General features: G+C 42.2%; 1 non-coding gene and 1 pseudogene across 1 annotated transcript; both read left to right on the top strand.

Annotated features, from left to right (window-relative positions):
- Positions 1-4540: 4540 nt before the first annotated feature.
- LOC118550356 (large ribosomal subunit protein uL6-like) lies at positions 4541-11220 on the top strand (annotated as a pseudogene).
- On the top strand, positions 7911-8017 carry LOC118550358 (U6 spliceosomal RNA). The gene has a single exon (XR_004924506.1). It is a non-coding gene; the product is annotated as a U6 spliceosomal RNA (small nuclear RNA).
- Positions 11221-21267: the final 10047 nt, after the last annotated feature.

A 21267-nucleotide genomic window follows, 5' to 3' on the forward strand; every position in this document is an offset into this window, starting at 1 on the left:
GTCCCATATCTCATTATCTAAATCATCTAAATTAGGTATGAGTGAGACTCTGGGTATGATCCATCCTGGGGCAAAATTCCTCTCTATCCATGAATCTGAGAATCTCATGTGATTGTGGTGTGGATTAGGGTTCATGCATACAAACTCAAGAAACAAATGATCTAATCCCAGAATACAGGGCTTGTTTAGGCACTGGATAACACTTAGAGGCACTTCAATTAATTTTTAAAAAGATTTTATTTTAGACAGAGCACAAGTGGGGTGGAGGGGGGATGAGGAGCAGAGGGAGAGGGACAGGCAGACTGCACTGAGCACAGAGTCCTATGCAAGGCTCGATCCCAGGATCCCGAGATCATGACCTGAGCCGAAATCAAGAGTTGGACACTTAACCAACTGAGCCACCCAGGTGCCCCAAGGCATTTGTTTTAAAAGGAAGAAAATGGAAGGCAAAAAGGAATCACTGGTTCCAAGCAATTCTGAAATCCAACCCAGAAAATTCCACTAGGTTTCAAGGCCTGGGAACACAGGTTTTCCCTGGTCTCTGAAAATACAGTGTTCCTGTGAAACTCTTCATAAGCCAAAATGGTATAAAGTAAATGAGCAATTACCATTAATTTAATATGGAAAAGTTTTTGAGCATTCCCAGAACCCCTCCTAGGCTTTTCTGATACCTTAGGACATATATTGCTAACAGATGCCCAAAATAAATCAAGATAAAGCACAGATGTTCACAGACACAGTTCCAAGCTATGGTGGCTTGATGCCGAGGCTGAGCGCAGTTCCTCGGGAAGGCGCTAGGTGGCGACGCTCTTGCCGCTTGGGGCGCACCCTGCCTCTAAAAAGGCTCACGGCAAAACACACAGTATGCCAATTTTGCTTTTTTGCCTTTTTAAAAGCAAAAATCTTTGGGTTTCTTTTGGTTAGTGAAAACATACTAATGTAGATCTTTCATAAAAGGGAAGTGGCGTAAGGCAAACTTTTGAAAATTAGGGGATACCCACAATCCTTCCTGCCCTTGAGCTCTGCCCTCTGGACGTGCTCCACGCCCCACGCCCCACACCCCGCGGAGCCATCATTCCTTTTTCCTGAAGGGTAGCACATCTTTACAGTTGAGTAACATGTAAGTGGCCTGTTTCCTGCTTGTAGGATTTTGAGGAAACTCGGGAAGCCTTCTTTAATTTCCTCTTCTCCTTTTCATCCTTGCTGGGGGTGTTTTTGCTGATATAATATCCTTAAGAACTTTGCGGGTCTCCTGTGAATGTCACAGGGGTTCACTTCATGAGACAAGAGATTCCTCTACAGATCTTTCCGAAATAATGCCATTTTTATTCCTGGCTTCTGCTGAGAAAGCTGAGGGAATCCGAGAGTCCTGTGCCAGATCTCTTCAAAGAGCACTCTTAACAACAAAGTACTCTGATCTTTTGATCTCTTCCAGGCACTAGCAAAAGGTTGTCCAACCACAACCTAGGCTCTCTCTCTATAGTTGTTTTTTGTTTTTTTTTAAGATTTTATTTATTTATTTGACGGAGAGACAGAGACAGCAAGAGAGGGAACACAAGCAGGGGGAGTGGGAGAGAGAGAAGCAGGCTTCCAGCTGAGTAGGAAGCCGGATTTGGGGCTCGGTCCCAGAACCCTGGGATCATGACCTGAGCCGAAGGCAGACGCTCAACGACTGAGCCACCCAGGCGCCCTTAGGCTAGCATGCTTTCCTGATAGTGAAATCCCTAATCTTAGCCTCTTTTGAAATCTAGATTTTCCCAAATTACCAAGTCCTGGTTTCTTTTTGCTTAATAGTCTTACCTCAATTTGTCTCTCTTGTTCTATACTCTTAGCTTCAAGGGATGATGAGAAAGCAAGTTTCTGGGAAAAGGAATGAGGTTGTCTTATTGGCTTTTGTACTAAACTTTAATCATCCCTTGGGGTTTGGGGCAGGCCCCACTTCACCGAGCCTGTTGTCTTCTGAAAGAAATCAAGGTCTATAGGAGGAAGCCGGGGGGGGGGGGTTGCGGGGAAGGCTGTGAGTTTAGCAGCAGGTTATGTCCAGAATATATGATTACTGTCCTATTGAATAACCAAAATTGCATTCACATCTACCACAAAGCTAGTAGACTCAACGTCAACAAAACTTCAGAGGTATATTCTTTTTTTTTATTTTTAAGATTTTATTTATTTATTTGAAAGAGAGATAGCGAGAGAGAGGAAGAGAGAGCATGAGCGGGGTGGAGGGGTACAGGGAGAGAGAGAGGCAGGCTCCCTGCTCGATGTGGAGCTCGATCCCAAGACCCTGGGATCATGACCTGAGCCAAAGGCAGACGTTTAACGACTGAGCCACCCAGGCGCCCCCAAGACACACCCTTTTTAAAAGAATATTTATTTATTTTAGAGAGAAAGAAAGAGCACACATGTGCATGCTGGTGGGGAGGGGCAGAGGGAGAGTATTTTCAAGCGGACTCCACACTGAGCATGGAGCCCCATGTGGGGCTCCATCTCATGACCCATGCGATCATGACCTGAGCTGAAACCAAGAATTAGACCTTTAACTGACTGAGCCACCCAGGCGCCCTAAGGGTTCAGTTTAGTGGCTTTTAGTGTGTTCATAGAATTGTGTGACCATCACCACCACCAATTTTAGAACATTTCATCACCCCAAAAAGAAGCCCACAAGAAAATTTTGTGCCTCAAAGAAAGTAAAAGGCACTCATAGGATGGGAGAAAATATTTGTAAATCATATACCTGATATGGGTCTAGTATCCAGAATATAAAATGAACTTTTACAATTCAACAATGAATTGTTTATTGTTTTAAATTTTATTTAATTGAATTGAAAATGGACAAAATAGGGGTGCCTGGGTGGCTCAGTCATTGGGCGTCTGCCTTCGGCTCAAGTCATGATCCCAGGGTCCTGGGATCGAGTCCCACATTGGGCTCCCTGCTTGGCGGGAAGCCTGCTTCTCCCTCTCCCACTCTCCCTGCTTGTGTTCCTGCTCTCACCATCTCTCTCTCTGTGTCAAATGAATAAATCAAATCTTAAAAAAAAAAAAGAAAATGGACAAAGTATCTGGATAGATATCTCTCCAAAGAACATGTAAAAATGGCCAATAGGCACACTAAACGATGTTCAACATTATAAATCATTAGGGAAATGCAAATCAAAATCAAAATGAAATATCACTTCATACCCACTAGGATGTGACTTAATTTTTGTATATAGTGTAAGGAAAAGGTCCAACTTCATTCTTTCCCATATGGAAATCCATTTGTCTCAGTATCATTTGTTGAAAAGACTCTTCATACCCAATTAAATTGTCTTGGCACCCTAGTCAAAAAACAGTTGACCAATAGAGAGGGATGAATTGTCTGATATGTGAATTATACCTCAAAAAAACTGATATGCCTCTAAAATAATCAACTATTATTATATTTCATTTTTAAGTTTTTATTCAGTTTCTAGTTAGTTAACACACAGTGCAATCTTGGTTTCAAGAGTGGAATTCAGTGATTCATCACTTACAACATTGACTACTATTTTAAACAAAAAAGAATTTTCTGCATGGGCCAGATGTCATGCTGAATGCTTTAAGTTTACTTAGATTTTGTGGGATTCATCTTCTTCCCTTTCTTGAGAACTTTCTCGTTCTTTCAGCCTCACCAGTAGGCTAGCTAGCCTGTTCATCACTAGCATCCTGTTCATCATCAGCCGCCACATTACATACAGAAATTCTACAAACTTATCACCTTGTTCTCAGTAACCCCAATCTCTTACCAACTCCTGTGGTCATCTGAATGTGCAAGACTGGGCCTATAACCTTAGCCAAACATTCAGTTTTTTGCTTATTCTTGCTCAGCTTTCCCTTATCTCCCCCATGGCAGCTAAACTGAAGCTTTCATGTCTTCTTCAACCTCTCAACCTGATCTGAACATCTCCCCCAAGACCCTGGAAAACACTAATCTACTTTCTGTCTCTATAGGCTTGTTTACTTGATATTTCATATACATGGAATCATGTAATATGTGGCCTTTTGTGCCTGGCTTCTTTCACTCAGCATAATGTTTTCAAGGTTCATCCACATTGTAGCATGTATCAGAATTTCTTTCCTTTTTATGGCTGAATAATACTCAATTATATGCACATACCATATTTTGTTTAACTATTAATGATAGACATTTGGATTGTTTCCACTTTTTTTTTTTTTTTTTAAGATTTTGTTTATTTTGGGGCGCCTGGGTGGCTCAGTCGTTAAGCGTTTGCCTTCGGCTCAGGTCATGATCCCAGGGTCCTGGGATCGAGCCCCGCATTGGGCTCCCTGCTCAGCGGGAAGCCTGCTTCTCCCTCTCCCACTCCCCTGATTGTGTTCCCTCTCTCGCTGTGTCTCTATCAAATAAATAAATAAAATCTTTAAAAAAAAAAAATTATATAAAAAAAAAGATTTTGTTTATTTATTTGAGAGAGAGAATGAGATAGAGAGAGAGAGCATGAGAAGGGGGAGGGTCAGAGGGAGAAGCAGACTCCCTGCCGAGCAGGGAGCCCGATGCGGGACTCGATCCCAGGACTCCAGGATCATGACCTGAGCCGAAGGCAGTGGCTTAACCAACTGAGCCACCCAGGCGCCCCTGTTTCCACTTTTTGGATTATGAATGGTGTAACTAAGAATGTATGAGTTTAACAAAAACCTCTTAATAACTAAATTCCCTTCAGTCCTACTTGACCTCTCTGACCTTCTAGATAGTGCTGACCATTCCTTCAAGAAATCCTTTTTTAAAAACTAAATACAATATGCCACAGTTTTAAAAGTAATAGTAACATATTTTAAAAAGATTTTATTTATATGAGAGAGAGAACATGAGAGCACAAGCAAAGGAAAGGGCAGAGGGAGAGGGAGAAGCAGACTTTCCACTGAGCATGAAGCCCAACACAGGGCTTGAGTCCTGGACCCTGAGATCATGACCTGAGCCAAAGGCAGACACTTAACTGACTGAGCCACTCAGGTGCCCCAGTAATAGTAACATATTAAAAGGATTATACACCACGACCAAGTGAGATTTCCCCCTAGAGTGCAAGGATTGTTCAACATATAAAAATCAATCAATGTAATATAACACATTAACTGAATGAAGGAAAGAAACCCCATATGATCATTTCAATAGATGCAGAAAAAGCACTTGACAAAATTCAACACCCATTCATGATTAAAACACTCAATAAACTAGAAATAGAAGGAAACTAACTCAACATAATACCTATATAAACATCATACTCAAGGGTGAAAGATGGAAAGCTTTTCCTCTAAGATCAGGAACAAGATAAGGATGCCCTTCAACATAGTCCTGGGAGTCCTAACCAGAGCCATCAGGCAAGAAAAAGAAATAAAGAGCATCCAATTTGAAAAAATTATTTCTGTTCACAGACAATATGACCTTATATGCAGAAAATCCTAAAGATTTCACCAAAAAACTGTTAGAAGTAATAAATGTAGCAAAATAGCAAGATACAAGGCATCACACAAATATCAGTTGCATTTCTACACACTAACACTGAACAATCCAAAAAAGGAGGAACATTTATTTACAATAGCATCAAAAAGAATAAAATACATAGGGTTACTTAACCAAAGAGGTGAAAGATTTGTACAATTAAAAACTAGAAAACACTGCTGAAAAGAAATTGAAGAAAACATTAAAAAAAAAAAAGTAAGACATCCCATGTTCATGGATGCTGAGTAATCTATAGGTTTAATGCAGTTTTTAAAATCAAAATCCAAATGATGTTTTTAGAAAAATAGAAAACCCCATACTAAAATTCACATGGAGTCCCAAGGGACCAAGACAATAGTGGGGGAAAAAAAGAAAGAAAAAAGTTGGGGATCTCAAACTTCCTGATTTCAAAACCTACCACAAAGTTATAGTAATCAAAACAGTGTGGTACTGGCATAAAGACAGACATATGGACTAATAGAATAGAGTTTAGAAACAAATCCTCACATACATGGTCCAACAATTTTCAACAAGGTGCTAAAACCATTCAGTGGGGAAAGGTAGTCTTCAATAAATGGTGTTGAGAAAACTGAATATACATGTACAAAAGAATGAAGTTGGACCCTTACTGAACACCATGTTAAAATGGATCTATGACCTAAATATAAGACCTAGAACTATAAAACCCTTGGAGGAAACCACAGCAAAAAAGCTACAGGACATTGAATTTGGCAATGATTTCTTGGATATGACCCAAAGGCATAGGCAACAAAGGAAAAAAATAGATTGACCTGATGAAAATTTAAGAATTTTGTGTATCAAAAGACACTAGTGATAGAGTAAAAAGGCAACCCACAGAATGGGAGAAAATAGTTGTAAATCATATATCTGTTAAGGAAATAATATCCAGAACCTATAGCTAACTCTAACTCAACCACAAAAAAACAAACAACCTGATTCAAAAATGGGCAAAGGCCTTGAACAGACATTTCTCCAAAGAAGATATGCAAAAGGCCAATAAGCACATAAAAAGATACTTAATATCACTAATCAATAGGGAAATGCAGATCAAAACTACACCCAGTAGGATGGCTACTATCAAAAACCAGAAAATGGCAATTACTGACAATGATGTGGAGAAGTTAGAGCAGTTGTGCACTGTTGGAGGGAATGTAGAAGGACATCAGTCACTGGATTTAGGGCTCATCCTAATCTAATATGACCTCATCTTAACTAATTATATCTGCAAAGGCTCTATGTTCAAATAAACCCACTGTTATGGGTTAAATTGTGTCACCTCCCAAAAAAATTTTTGAAAGGAAAAATCATAGAAACAAAAAGTTTGTTCTTTGTGAAGATTGACAATATTGATAAACTTTTAGCAAGACTATCCTAGTCTGTTTAGGTTGCTATACCAAAATACCACAGACTGGATAGCTTATATACAACAGAAACTGTTTCTTATAGCCCTAGAGATTGGAAGTTCAAGATCAGGGTGCCAGCATGGTTGGATGAGGGCCTTCTTCCGGTTCACAGACTTTTCGTTGTATCCTCGCATGGTGTTAGGGGTGAGGTTGCTCTCTGAAGCCTCTTCTTTTATAAGGGCTCTACTCCCATGAATGAGGACTCTGCCCTCATGACCTAATCACCCCCCAATGCCCCACCTCTTAATACCATCACATTGGGCATTAGAATTTGCCATATGAATTTTGAGGGAACACAAATCTTTAGACCACAGCATAGACTTACACAGAAAAAGAAGATACAAATAATGAAAATCAGAAGTGAAAATGGGAACATTATTACTGAGCTTATAGAGATAAAAGGGATTATAAGAGAATACTATAAGTAGTTGTGCACCAACAAATTAAATAACCTAGAAGACATGGACAAATTCCTTGAAACACACAAATTACATAACTGACTCAAGAAGAAAATCTGAACACACCTCTAACAAGAGATTGAATCAGTCATCAAAAATCTCCCAACAAGTCCTAGACCAGATGGCTTCACAGGTGAATTCTACCAAACATTTAAAGAATTAACATCAATCCTTCTCAAACTCTTCTGGAAACTTGAAGAGGAAGGGGCACTTCCTAACTCATCCTAGGAGGCCAGCATTACCCTGATACCAAAGCCAGATAAAGACATCACAAGAAAAGAAGATTATAGATTAGTATCCCTTTTGAATATAGATGCAAAAATCCTTGACGAGATGTTAGCAAATTGAATCCAACAACATATTAAAAGAATTATTCACCATGACCAAATGGAATTTATCCCAGGAATGCAAGGGTGTGATTCATCATAAGAAAATCAATCAATGTAATACTTTAATAGAATGAAGAAAACAAAAGCATATCTTCATCTTCATTGGAGCAGAAAAGGCATTTGATAAATCCAACACCGTTTTATGATAAAAACTCTCAGAAACATTATATTCACTTTAACAGCACATATACTAAAATTGGAATGATATAGGGAAAATGAGCATGACCCCTGTGCAAGGAGGACATGCACATTTGTGAAGGATTCCATATTTTTGCCAACTATACTTCAATTTTTAAAAAACTCTCGGGGCGCCTGGGTGGATCAGTTGTTAAGCGTCTGCCTTCTACTCAGGTCATGATCCCAGGGTCCTGGGATCGAGTCCCGCATCGGGCTCCCTGCTCCGCGGGAAGCCTGCTTCTCCCTCTCCCATTCCCCCTGCTTGTGTTCCCTCTCTCTCTGTCTCTCTCTGTCAAATAAATAAATAAAATCTTTAAAAAAATAAAAAACTCTCAGAAAGGTAGGAATAAAGGGAAATTTCCTCAACATGATAAAGGGCATTTATTTAATTACACAATTACAATAATCTTTTTTATTCATATTGTAACACATTGCCTTATTAATAATTAAGGCATTCTGAATACACCGTATCTCAATGTGGACAAAAAAATTTAAATATTGATTATTTGCTAGATAAAGGGCATTGATGAGAAATCCACAGTTAACATCATATTCATAGACTGAAAGCCATCCCCCTAAGATAAGGAACAAGACAAGGATGACTGCTTTTACTGCTGTTATTCAATATTGTACAGAAAGTTCTAGCCAGAGCAATTAGACAAGAGAAAGAAATAAAAGACACCCAAATTGGAAAGAGGTAGAACTATGTCTATTCATGGATGGTGGGATTCTATATTTAGAAAATCCCAAAGAATCCACCAGAAAGCTGCTAGAGTGATACTTTGTTACAGCAATCCTAGAAAACTAATACAGTCACATTCTGAAGTCGTGGGTAGACATGAATTGGGGTTCGGAGGAGACACTATTCAACCCACTACCCTGGGCTTTCAGATTCCTTTACCGACATTCATTCTTCCATTTCTGATCTGAAGATCATCCTCCCAGACAGATGAGATGGAAATAGGAAGCTGCAGGCAGCCGGTCACTGTGTTCTTGTTCCAAACACAACTTCAAAGCCTCTTGTTACCACTTCAGCCTGTTTTTGTGTTTTCCCCCCCTCTTGCTCTTTTATTGTAAATCGGGTCTCTCTTTGGCACTGGACCTTTTTTTCTGCTTCCCGTCTACTCCAGCTCAGCCAAAACGACCCCCCTCCCACTCATTTGAGATTCCCCCAGTAGAATTCATACTGAGGTCTCCAGAGCCACCTTCCTCCTTAGACCGTCTAAACTCCCTGAGTTTACATTGCAACAGCAGCTCACTTCTGGGTCATGTCCTAGAATTGTATGATTCCTGCCCAATATTTGAGACACAAGATTGTCATTTTTGCTAAGGAAAGGGTGTATTGTGGGAGCAGGGACCTAGTTGAGCCCGCACCGGGCTTCCTGCTCCGCGGGAAGCCTGCTTCTCCCTCTCCCACTCCCCCTGCTTGTGTTCCCTTTCTCGCTGTCTCTCTCTGTCAAATAAATAAATAAAATCTTAAAAAAAAAAAAGTTCAAGACATCCTAACTCCCTGGGTTGTTATTTTTTCCTTCTTTTTTTAAAGAATGATTTATTTATTTGAGAGAGAGGGAGAGTGAGCGAGCACCGAGCAGCAGGGAGGAGCAGAGGGAGAGGGAGAAGCAGACGCCCTGCTGACACAGGGAGCCGGATGTGGGGCTTGATCCCAAGACCTCGAGATCATGACCTGAACCAAAGGCTAAGGCTTAACCAACTGAGCCACCCAGGCGCCACCTCCCCGCCTCCCCCACCCACGGAATGAACTCTTAAAGAAAAAAAAAAGCTTCTGGGCATTTTTTTCAGGGATGGGAGGAGAAAATTTAATTCTGTATTTGCTGTAATGTTCTGCTAATCTTGAAAAAAATGTATGAAGTCACAGAGCTAAAAACACTGATTTTAAATTTTGAATTTCACAGAGCAGAATTACAGTATAAACACATTTATTTTAAAACATTAAGAGGCAAAAGACCACATATATAATTCCATTTACATAAAACACCTGGAATAGCCAAATTTATGGAGACAAAAAATAGATTAGTGGCTGCTTAGGACTAGATGGGCGGGACAGAAGGATAGAAAGCAAAGAGCACAGAGTTTCCTTTTGAGGTAATGAAAATATTCCAAACTTAATTGCAATGATGGTCATGCACATCTGGTAATATACTAAAAACTATTGTGTTGTACACTGTAAGTAGATGAATTATGTGGTATTTGAATTATATCTCAACAAAACTGTTTAAAAAAATAAACATTCAGGTGCTCTCTTTGCTGAATGCACTGTGAGAATGAAGACCATTTTCAGTAACCAGACTATCTACATTCCAGAAAATGTCATCACCCTGAAGGGACAGTTATTGTAAAAAGCCCAGCGGAATCCTGTGGAGGGATGTCATCAGTGTAGAAATCAGCCTCCTTGGAAAGAAAAGTGAGAGGCTCTGGTCTGACAAAGAGGAACTGGCGGGGGTTCAAACAGTCTGTAGTCAAATATAGCACATGAGCAAGGGTGTTCCACTGGGTTTCCATTAAGATGAGGTCTGTGTGTGCTCACTTCCCCATTTATGTCTTTATTCAGGAGAGCAGGTCTCTTGTTAAAATCTGAAAATTTGGGACGCCTGGGTGGCTCAGTCGGGTGAGCGTCTGCCTTCAGCTTGGGTAGTGGTCCCGGGGTCCTGGGATCGAGTCCCACATCGGGCTCCCTGCTTGGCGAGGAGTCTGCTTCTCCCTCTGCCCCTTACCCTGCTTGTGTTCTCTCTCTCTCTCTCTCTGATAAATAAATAAATAAAATCTTTTTAAAAATCTGAAAATTCTTGGATGAAAAAAATCTATCTGCTGGTTCAAATGAGGCCAGGTATTGCTTGGTCAGTATCTCAAGCCCAGAAAGTTACTGGCATTGAACTTGTACAAATTCACCTTCTTTGATTCAGCAAGCTACAACAGTTAATCACCAGGACATCAGAAAATTTTTAGATGCTATCTGTCTCTCAGAAAGGAACCGATCAGTGGGCTAGTGAAAAAGGTCTGAGGTTGTCCATCTAGAGAAACAAGAAGATGCCAAATGAGTCCCAAGACCTATTTGAGATATTGTTTAAATGCAATAAAATTTATCTATTGGAAAAAAAACAAAAACAAAACAGGAAGTCTCGGGCACCTGGGTGGCTCAGTCAGTTGAGTGTTTGCCTTTGGCTTGGGTCATGATCCCTGAGTCCCGGGATCGGGCCCCGTGTCCCTGCTCAATGGAGAGTCTGCTTCTCCCTCTCCCTCTGCTCCTTCCCCTGCTCATGCTCTCTCACTTGCTCACTCTCTCAAATAAATAAATAAAATCTTTTAAAAAAAAATAGGAAGTCTCAAACTTGTGTTCTGATCAGCTGAGTATCCTGTGACTTGCTAGTTAAGCTCAAGGCTGTGACCATACAATCTTTGCAGGGACATTTGGTGTTGCTGCACCCCACCACAGGGGGAAGCATACTCTATTAGTACTTTCTGTCCTAGACATCAGAAAGTCCTTTGGATGTAGGGTCATTTGGGAAAAGAAGTGAATGTGCCATCAACAATGGTAAATGCAGTCTTGGGTGTATTACCTTGAGTAAGTCATTTTACCTCTCTGAACCTTAATTTCCACATCTGTAACAGAGACAGAGCCATTTTACAGTCTTTCAGAGCTGTAAGTCTCCCTTCACAGAGTGCCTACTCACAGGGATTGCTATATCACTATTGTCATCGAGCAATAGGAATGCAGCGGGCACCCCCACACACCCCAGGTGCCCCAGTGATGCTCTGTATGTTCTCATCTGAGGGGGAGGGCCCATGGGATGGAGCTCATGGAACAAGGAGGGGGATCAGTTGCCAGAAAGCCATAGTCCAGCTAAACCAAGACAGCCAGGACTCCAGTGCAGGCCCCCGAGTACAAACGTAGTCACAGTAGCTGTCCCAGAAGAAGGACAAGGGAGAGGTTCCTTCTGACTGGGAGGAAACAAAAGAGCTGGCATCCGAACCAAGCTTAGAAAGATGACCCGGAGAACAGGACAAAGAACGCTAAGCCTCCAAGACAAGCCTGGGAAAGTACTTCTGGGCCCAAGAGGCAGGTGTACAAGTTGGAGTGCACGGAGGGATGGGAGAGACACCCAGAAAAGTAGCTTAAGACAGACAGACTGACAGTCACATAGCAAAGTGATTCTGTGCTTCAGATGTACAATAACGGTGAATAAAACACAAAAAGAGAAAGACCCCGAAAGATCTCGTCAAGATTAAAGTAAGTGAGACCTGTTTGTGGACCAGACACAAGCGGAAGGGGTGGATGGGGAGCCCCAGGGCCTGCCCCTGGCTCAAGGGCAGAGCTCGCGGCTGAGGGCTTCCATTTTCCCTTCCCTGGGGTAGCAGGAAGTACAAGCGCCCATGGGTACAACCCCCCTGGAGAGCCCTCAGGATGCCCAGTGAAGGGGGAGATGAACAGACCCTCCACCCCGCAGCTCCAGGCCTAGAACACGCCCAGGCACAGTCTCACACGTGAGCACAACGTCAGGAGTCATCTGAGGAACGTATGTTGCGGTGTTGACGGTGAACGTGAAGAATGGAAACAGCCTAAGTGCTGAATAGGGTAAGGGCAAAATCAGCGGTGGTGTATTCGCACGGTAGAATCCTCTCCAGCAATTAAATGTGTGAGCTGGAGCTACATGTACCAGCGTGGACAGATCTGGCCAAAGCGCCTCACGTGGCTACGTGTGGTTTCCTGGGGCTGCCAGAGTAGACTCCTCTCCCAGGGACGGATGTTGCTGTCAGTGAATGGTTATCTGGTCCACCACAGGTATTCAGAGAAAGAAATGAGCGGGGTCACTTCAGACTGCGGCCAGTGTCAGGGATAAATCAGGGAGACGTGGAGAGGGTGCTAATTTATATCAGGTGTATTAGAGAAGAACATTCCATGCCCCTTATTCCTCTCGTTTAAAATCATCTTCTGCTTTTCTCCTTCCCGTATGGTCGGTTTTGAGCTCTTTTCTTTAGGTGGTGGTGGAAAGCTGATATTGGGTCTTGAGAATGCTGCAGGAGAAAAGGGGTTTCAGGAAGAGTATGTCTCCTCTTTCCAGCAACTGCAGATGCGGAGACGCCACTCCATGTCATAAAATTGGTTCAAAGAATCTTACCTAAATGAAGTGTGGGAATTGAGAATATGTATGAAAGTTCCATCCAGAACTGAAACTTGTTCTGTTTTCTGTTACTAAAAGCTGTGCTTGGAAAGGAGACACTGATTTATAAAGTAACATGGGGAATCTCAAAAACATTATGCTGAGTGAAAGAAGCTAGACACAAGAATCATCCTGTATAATTCTATTTGTGTGAAACTCTAGAGAAGCCAAATCTAACCTATAGGGACACAAAGTAGATCAGTGGTTGCTTGGGGCCAGGGGTGAGGGTAGGATTGACTAGGAAGGGTCAGAGGGACCTGCCTGGAGTAGTGGGAAAGTTTTATATTTTGATAGTGGTGGTGGGTACTCAGGTTTGTACATTTGCCAAGTCTTATGAACTGTACACTTAGAATGGGTGTGCATTTTATTACAGTAAACTATACCTCCAGAATTTGTTTTAAATAATTTTTTTAAAGATTTTATTTATTTATTTGACAAAGAGAGACACAGCAAGAGAGGGAACACAAGCAGGGGGAGTGGGAGAGGGAGAAGCAGGCTTCCCACTGAGCAAGGAGCCCGATGCGGGGCTCGATCCCAGGATCCCGAGATCATGACCTGAGCCGAAGGCAGACGCTTAACGACTGAGCCACCCAGGCGCCCCTGTCTTAAATAATAAAACAAAACAAAACAAAACAAAAAACTGTCCTTGGAAGTATTTCTGAAAGGTGGGGGAAGAACTTTTTAAGACAGTCGAACTTTAGAGACTATTTTTAGATCTTGTAGAAATAATCTCTAATCTCTAAAATACCTGTTACTTTAATTGGTTGTCGTATTTCATAACTGCTGCCCTGATGTTGATATTAAAAATAGCAGGGGCTCCTGGCTGGCTCAGTCAGTAGAGCATGAAACTCTTGATCTTGGGGTTGTAAGTTCGAGCCCCACCTTGGGTGTAGAGATTACTTAAAAATAAAATCTTTTGGGAAGCCTAGGTGGCTCAGTCAGCTAAGGAGCAACTCTTGGTTTTGGCTCAGGTCATGATCTCAGGGTCACGAGATTGAGCCCCACGTGGGGCTCTGTGCTCAGTGGGGAATCTGCTTGAGATTCTCTCCCTCTCCCTTCCCCTTTGTCCCCCCCAAATAAATAAATAAATAAAATCTTTCAAAAAATAAAAAATAAAATCTTTTAAAAAATTAAAATAAAACAATTGAAATATCAAGTAACATCTCTGTATTCCTAAAAGATGTAAATACTTGTATTCATATATATATTTGTCAACCCTGAGGATAAAAACTGACAGTTCCCTTTTTCTCTATATATGTATGAATGTATAATAAAACCCATAACTCTGTCAATTCGTGTTCAAACATGAGTTTGAAAGTCTTTGAGAAGTGGTACGACAGAGTGACTACAAGTATAAATCTGGAACCAGATTGGTTAAGTTTAAATTCCACCTCTGCCTGTTATTAGCTCTGTGGTATTAGAAAAGTTTCTTAACTTGGCTGTGCCTCAGTCACTGCGTTAATAACATGGGAATAATAATAGCATCTACTTCATAGGGTCGTTGTGAAAAGTAAATAAGTTAATACATGTAAAGCACCCAGCATGTGGCACATAGTGTATCAGTCAGGTTAGGTTAGTTATGCTGTGGTAACAAACAGCTCCAAAAGCTCAGTTGTTTGAAACAATAAAGGTTTATTTCTCACTCCTGCCACACATCCATCACAGGTTGGAAGGGGAACACTGATCACCCTAAGTTACTCAGCAACGCAGGCTGATGGAAACTTAATTTTGACTCATGTTTCCATGATCTGACCAAGTCAGGAAAAAGGGATGTGGCAAATTAGACACTGGCTCTTAAAATTTCTGCTATTTACATTCCATTTAGTAAAAATAGTTACATTGTCACACCTAACTTCGGAAGGGCAAGACCATGTGTCTAGAAATCGGGAGACCCAAGGGTGCCTGGGTGGCTCAGTTGGTTAAGCGACTGCCTTCGGCTCCGGTCATGATCCTGGAGTCCCAGAATCAAGTCCCGCATCGGGCTCCCTGCTCAGCGGGGAGTCTGCTTCTCCCTCTGACCCTCCCCCCTCTCATGCTCTCTCTCTATCTCATTCTCTCTCAAATAAATAAAATAAAATCTTAAAAAAAAAAAAGAAAGGGGGAGAACCGGAAATATTTGGTGACCAGCACTAATGACTACCATGGTTAGTTATTATCATTGCATTTTGAAGTAGGTAGAGGAGGACTTAATGAGGAGGTGACATTTTTGCTGAGGTCAGAATGAGAAAGGAGAAACTATGGAAGAAATATGTGTAAAGTCTGTAAGGCAGGAATGGGCTTGAAGTATTTGAGAAACAGAAAAATGGTTCAATGTTTGGAGAATGAATGAATGAGAGCTAGCCGGGCTGGGTCACACAAGGCCTTGTAGGTCGTGGTAAGGAGTTTGAGTTTTATTCCAAAGTGTAATGGGAAACCACTGGAAGGTTTTAGCCAGGTGACATGGTATAATCTTAATAAAGACCATTCACTGTGGTTGCTCTTGTGGGATGGGTACGTATGGAAAAAGGGAGATCAGTCCAGGTGAAGATGCTGGTTGTCTGGACAAGGCTGTAGCAATATAGTTGGAGACAAGTAAGCATAGGCAAGATTAATTTTGGAAGTAGAGCTGATAGATTGGATGTGGAAGGTGAGGGAAAAGAAGGAATCAGTAATAACTCCTAGGTTTCTGGCCTCAGAAACTGAGTGGTTGTGTTACCCGAAACTGGGTTCATCTCTTGGTGGGTGTTGAGTCAAAAGACACAACCAAGCCAAAGAATAGGAAAAGGTTGAGTCAAAAGACACAACCAAGCCAAAGAATAGGAACAAGCAGAGTTTTTACCTGCAACAAGTAAAGGAGAACATCAGGGATATTTCCCAAAGCAGTGACTCCTTGAACAAAACTGGGGCATTTTTAGGTCAAGGGCACATACATATTTATGAAGAGGCTTGTGCCATGGGGGATTCAGCATGGAGTTGGGGCAAAAGTCATGTTTAGGTGACAGAGTCCAGGTTGAAGTCACAGGGCCAGCAAGGGTCACCATCATCAATTCTCTGGCTCTAGTTGGTCGGGTATCTGAGTGCTGAAAAGGGTTCAGATCCTGCAAAGATAACTCAAGAATGTTTATCGGGTCAGTCTTCACACCTTTGAATCAGAGCTGGGAGTTTTATCATGGATTTATTGTGCCTGATATGATCACGCTGTCCCCAACAGTGGCTATTCGTTTTTACATTTTTTGTTCCCTTAAAATCTTCTCCTGGGGTCTATTCTTCTGCAATTTCAACATATGCCAGGGAGTTCTGCAAGAAATGTGCTGTGGGCAAGTAGTGCTTGTGAAGCATAGATCTCAAGATGGCTGGGGGCCTAAAAAGACTTTTCTTATGTCAAGAAAACTATGTCTTGTCTTTATTTTTCCAGAGACCTCTAACTCCTTCTGCTCACAGTTACTGAGATGGAGAATTTTCCTGAAGTAGAAACTGAGTGGTAGTGGAGTTCTCCAAATCAAGACTTTTGGTTTTCCCCTGTTAATTTTGAGATGCTTTTGGATATTTAAGGGTTGATATCAGGCAGTACTTTGATATATGAATTTGGAGCAATGTGGAGCGGACAAGGCTGGAGATGTAAGCTTAGAGGCTGTATTAGTTGTCTATTGATGCGTAACAAATTACCCCAAACCTAGTAGCCTAAAGCAACAAACTTTTTATATCTCACAGTTTCTGTTGGTCAGGAATTTGGGAGTGGCTTAGTCGGGTAATTCTGGTTTTGGGGCTCTCATAAAGTTGCAGTCAAGGTGTTAGTTGGCGCCGCAGTCACTCGAAAGCTTGATGGGGCTGGAGGATCCATTTCCAAGATGGCGAACACAGAAGGCTATTGGCAGGAGGCCTGAGTTCCTTGCTGGCTATTGGCAAGAGGCACATGCAACACCATAGGGTACTTCAATGTCCTTCAGGACTTGGCAGCTAGCTTCTCCAGCAAGAGATCCAAGAGGGAGCAAGAGGCCGAAACCACACTATGACCTAGTCTTAGTAGCAACATATCATCATTTCTGTCATCTTTTCTTGATCTCACAGATTAACCCTGATGTGATATGGGAGGAAATTACACAAGGACGTGAATCTCAGGAAATTTTATCATTATATAAATAGTATATAAAGCCATGAGAATAGATGGGATAATTTGGTGGGGGGAGAATATAGATAAAGAACCCTAGGACACTCCAACGTTTAAAGATCAGTCAGAAGAGAAGGAGCCAGTAGAGGAGGCTAAGAAGAACTGGTTAGTGAGGCAGGAGGCAAAGCAAGAACATGGAGCTTCACAGAAACCTAGGGGAGTGTTGACTTGAATAACCAAGTCAAAGGTTACGGAGAGCAAGAAGACTGCAAAGTAGTATGGATCTAACAACACAAAAATAATTGGTGATCATGCCAAGAGCAGTTTCCGTGGAGTGTTAACCCTGACTGGAGTAGGTTGAGAGTAAAGAGAATGGAAAAATCTGGCAACATTGAGCACAGAAAATCCTTCTGATAAGTTTTCCTGTGGAGAGGAACTCGGGATCAAGGGAGAACACTTTTCATGATAAGAGATCTAGAACATGTTTGAGTGCTACACAGAAATGATCCAAAAGCAGGACAAACACTGTCAATGCCTGAGAAGGAGGGGTCACTGAGAGGAAGTCCTTGAGAAGGCATGAAGAGATGGGATTCTGAGCCTACACGGAGGGGCTGGACTGTGATGGGAACAGGTGCAATTCATCCAGGGTAATAGGAATGCAGGCAGAGAATGTGGCGGCAGCTGCAAGGGGGTGGGTAGATTTGGTGGTGGAAGGAAGGTGAGGGCTTCCCATCTTAGAAAGGTTTTATTTTATTTTATTTTATTTTATTTTATTTTATTTTATTTTATTATTTCTTCCTTTTCCTTCCCTTCCTTCTCTCCCTTCCTTCCTTCCTTGACTTAAAACAACAAAAATTTATTACCTCACAGATCGGGAGGCCAGAAGTCTGAAATCAAGGTGTTGGCAGAGTTGGTTCTTTCTGGAGGCTCTGAGGAAACATCCATTCCGTACTTCTCGCTTAGCTTCTGGCAGCCGCCAGCAATCCTTGGCATTCCTTGGCTTCTAGATTCATTACTCCAATCTCTGCTTCTCCCGTTTTCTTAATGAAATATAAGATGAAGGTTTACAATAAACATATGGATCATTAGAGTTTTAATTTACATTGTGATATAATGAGAGTTTTGACATTTTGAAGCTTCTGCCAATCTTTTCCTATTTCTTTTCTTTTTCTTTTTTTTCCCCAGCTTTATTCCCTTCTGTTATGGACTGAATGTCTGTGTCTCCCCAAAGCTCATATGTTGGGGCTGTAATCCCCATTGTGTCTAATCTGGAGTCAGGAAGTAATAAAAGTTAAATGAGGCCATAAGGGTGGGGTCCTGATCTGATAGGATGATGTTCTTAAAGAGGAGACACCAGAAAGCTCTCTGTCTCTCTGTGTGTGCAGACACCGAGGAAAGGCCATGCGAGAACACAGCAGAAAGCTGGCAGTCTGCAATCCAGGAAGAGGGCTCTCACCAGAAACCAAATCAGCCAAAGCCTTGATCTTGGACTTCTCGCTTCCAGAACTGTGAGAAAATAAACTTCCGTGGTTTAAGGCACCAGTCTGGGGGTATTTTATTATGGCGGCCTGAGCAGACTAAGATACCATCATATTTGAAAAGTGATATGGTTAATACCGAGAAAGAATACAAAATCAATCTGAAATTAAGGCATGCGCACAAGAGCAATTCAAATGCATTTAATAATAGTTGCTACATTGGTACTGAGCCACATAATTATGCAATCAAATTACTCTTTTTCCAACACTCGTTGATTTATCGGTATATATGTGTGGGAGTTCCATCACTAGAACATTTGTTTCTTCAGGCCACTTTGTTGCCCTGATGGCAGTTTTGCCCACTGTTTTGTTTGGAGCCACCAAACTTTCCAGTTTGTTCCCTGTGTTTGGGAACAGCAAAGAGGGAGCTGGTCTCATTCCCAGGTCAGGTTTGGGGGCTTCAGAGGGGGAGATTTCCCGAGGGAGAGGAGGTGTGGCAGCAAGTGCTTCTTCTCATCCTTTGGATGATAGTGTCTCCAGGTTATTAATACCCGTTTCACCCTCACTTCTCAAATCTCTTGAAAAAGCAGAATTTAGCAATTTAGAGCTCCAGGTGAGATGCCATCAGCAGGGGGTGAGCCTGAGCTTTCAGGAAATTGGTCATTGGTAACTGAGCTTTCAGGGACTTCAACTGTGGCTGAAATCAGAGGTGGTGGAGGGAATGGGACACCATGTAAAACTCTTAGGGACTTAGAAGGGGCTTTGGCAGGTGAGGGCCCCTGCAACTTAAACTTTTAGCTTCAGGGTTCATCTGCCTCTGCAAGGAACTCATATTTGTCCTGGAGGGAGCCTTTGCGGAGGAAAATTTTACTCAAGGCAGCCTTCCACACATGGTTTGCCCTCCTTCCCGAGTCTCCTGCTGCTTCGGAGTCTCACTCACAGGCACATACTGCCTGCTCCTTTTTCCAGCTCTCCAGAATCCCAGAGGAATTTCCAGAGGGCAATTGGGAAGCGCCAGTCTTGTCATGGGCTTTACTGGGACATTGCTAAGTTTTAAGAAGGACACGTTTAGCCTCCCTGAAATATCCTAGAATGAAGATAAAAAAAGGCTGGATTTAGCATTTGCAGACAGGAAGAAATGCCCTAGGGGGCTTATTCCAGGACAGGGAGGAATGAGCCCCTTCAAAGCCACTTGGGATTTTCAAGCTGTTCACTGGAGATTGAGGGGCTACATCATCTGGTGGCCAATTCAGGCAAGTCCTCTGAAAGACGTTTGGAGGAAAGGCTCAGAAATAAGAGCAGGAGCTAGAAACCAGTGCCCATGAGAGCTGGAACTCAGTAATGTGCCCACCTTTGTTAACTCAGTTTCCCTTCTCCTTCTGTAGAGCTACTGGCAGATGAGTCCTTAGAATAGAAAGAGTTTGTGCACCTGTGTTTGGGAACAGCAAAGAGGGAGCTGGTCTCATTCCCAGGTCAGGTTTGGGGGCTTCAGAGGGGGAGATTTCCCGAGGGAGAGGTGGTGTGGCAGCAAGTGAGGAAGACAAAAGGGGAGGCAGGAGTGGAGATGCCCCAGAAGAAAAGCTATGGGGTGGTGGGTGACCCCAGGGAGAGGCAGGGCACTGGTGGAAGAATGGTTTCCTGAAAAATGAGATGAGGACTGCTAGATTCAGAAAAATGGGGAGAGAAGAGGAAATGGAGCTTCAGGGTAGTAAGGGATCAAGTTTATAATAAATAGGGACGGGGAAAGTAGGAGGAGATTGTCGTCTGGGAGGAATCTCAGAGGTAGCGTGGTTTCAGAAAATAAAGAATCTAGAGTGTGATCCAGTAAATAAGCAACCATGGGAAGAAAAAGGACTAGAGGTCACAGAACTGAGGCCCAGGATGGGGATGCTATTCACAGGGACAAGAAGTGGGATGGAGAAGGGGCCTGAGCCAAGGGCCAAATTCCTCAGTGAATTTGTGTGTGGGAGGAGAGACTTGGAGGCCAAAGGGATGTGAGGATAAAGCTGTTTGTTTTTAAATTTTTTTAATTATTAACGTATATTATTTTTCCAGGGGTATAGGTCTGTGATTCATCAGTCTTACACAACACACAGCACTCACCACAACACATACCTTCCCCAATGTCCATCACCCAGCCACCCCATCTCCTCCCCTCCAACAACCCTCAGTTTGTATCCTAAGATTAAGAGTCCCTTATGGTTTGTCTCCCTCTCTGATTTTGTCTTGTTTCATTTTTTCCTCTCTTCCCCTATAATCCTCTGCCTTATTTCTTAAATTCTGCGTATCAGTGAGATCATATGATAATTGTATTTCTCTGACTGACTTATTTCGCTTGGCATAATACCCCTCTAGTTCCATCCACATCATTGTAAATGGCAAGATTTCATTTTTTGATGGCTGTGTAATATTCCATTGTGCATATATACCACATCTTCATTATCCACTCATCTGTCAGTGGACGTCTGGGCTCTTTCCATAGTTTGGTTATTGTGGACATTGCTTCTATAAACATTGGGGTCCAGGTGCCCCTTCGGATCACTACGTTTGTATCTTTGGGGTAAATACCCAGTAGTGCAATTGCTGGGTCATAGGGTAGCTCTA

Source organism: Halichoerus grypus, chromosome 6 (assembly GCF_964656455.1).
Source record: "Halichoerus grypus chromosome 6, mHalGry1.hap1.1, whole genome shotgun sequence".
Lineage (NCBI taxonomy): Eukaryota > Metazoa > Chordata > Mammalia > Carnivora > Phocidae > Halichoerus > Halichoerus grypus.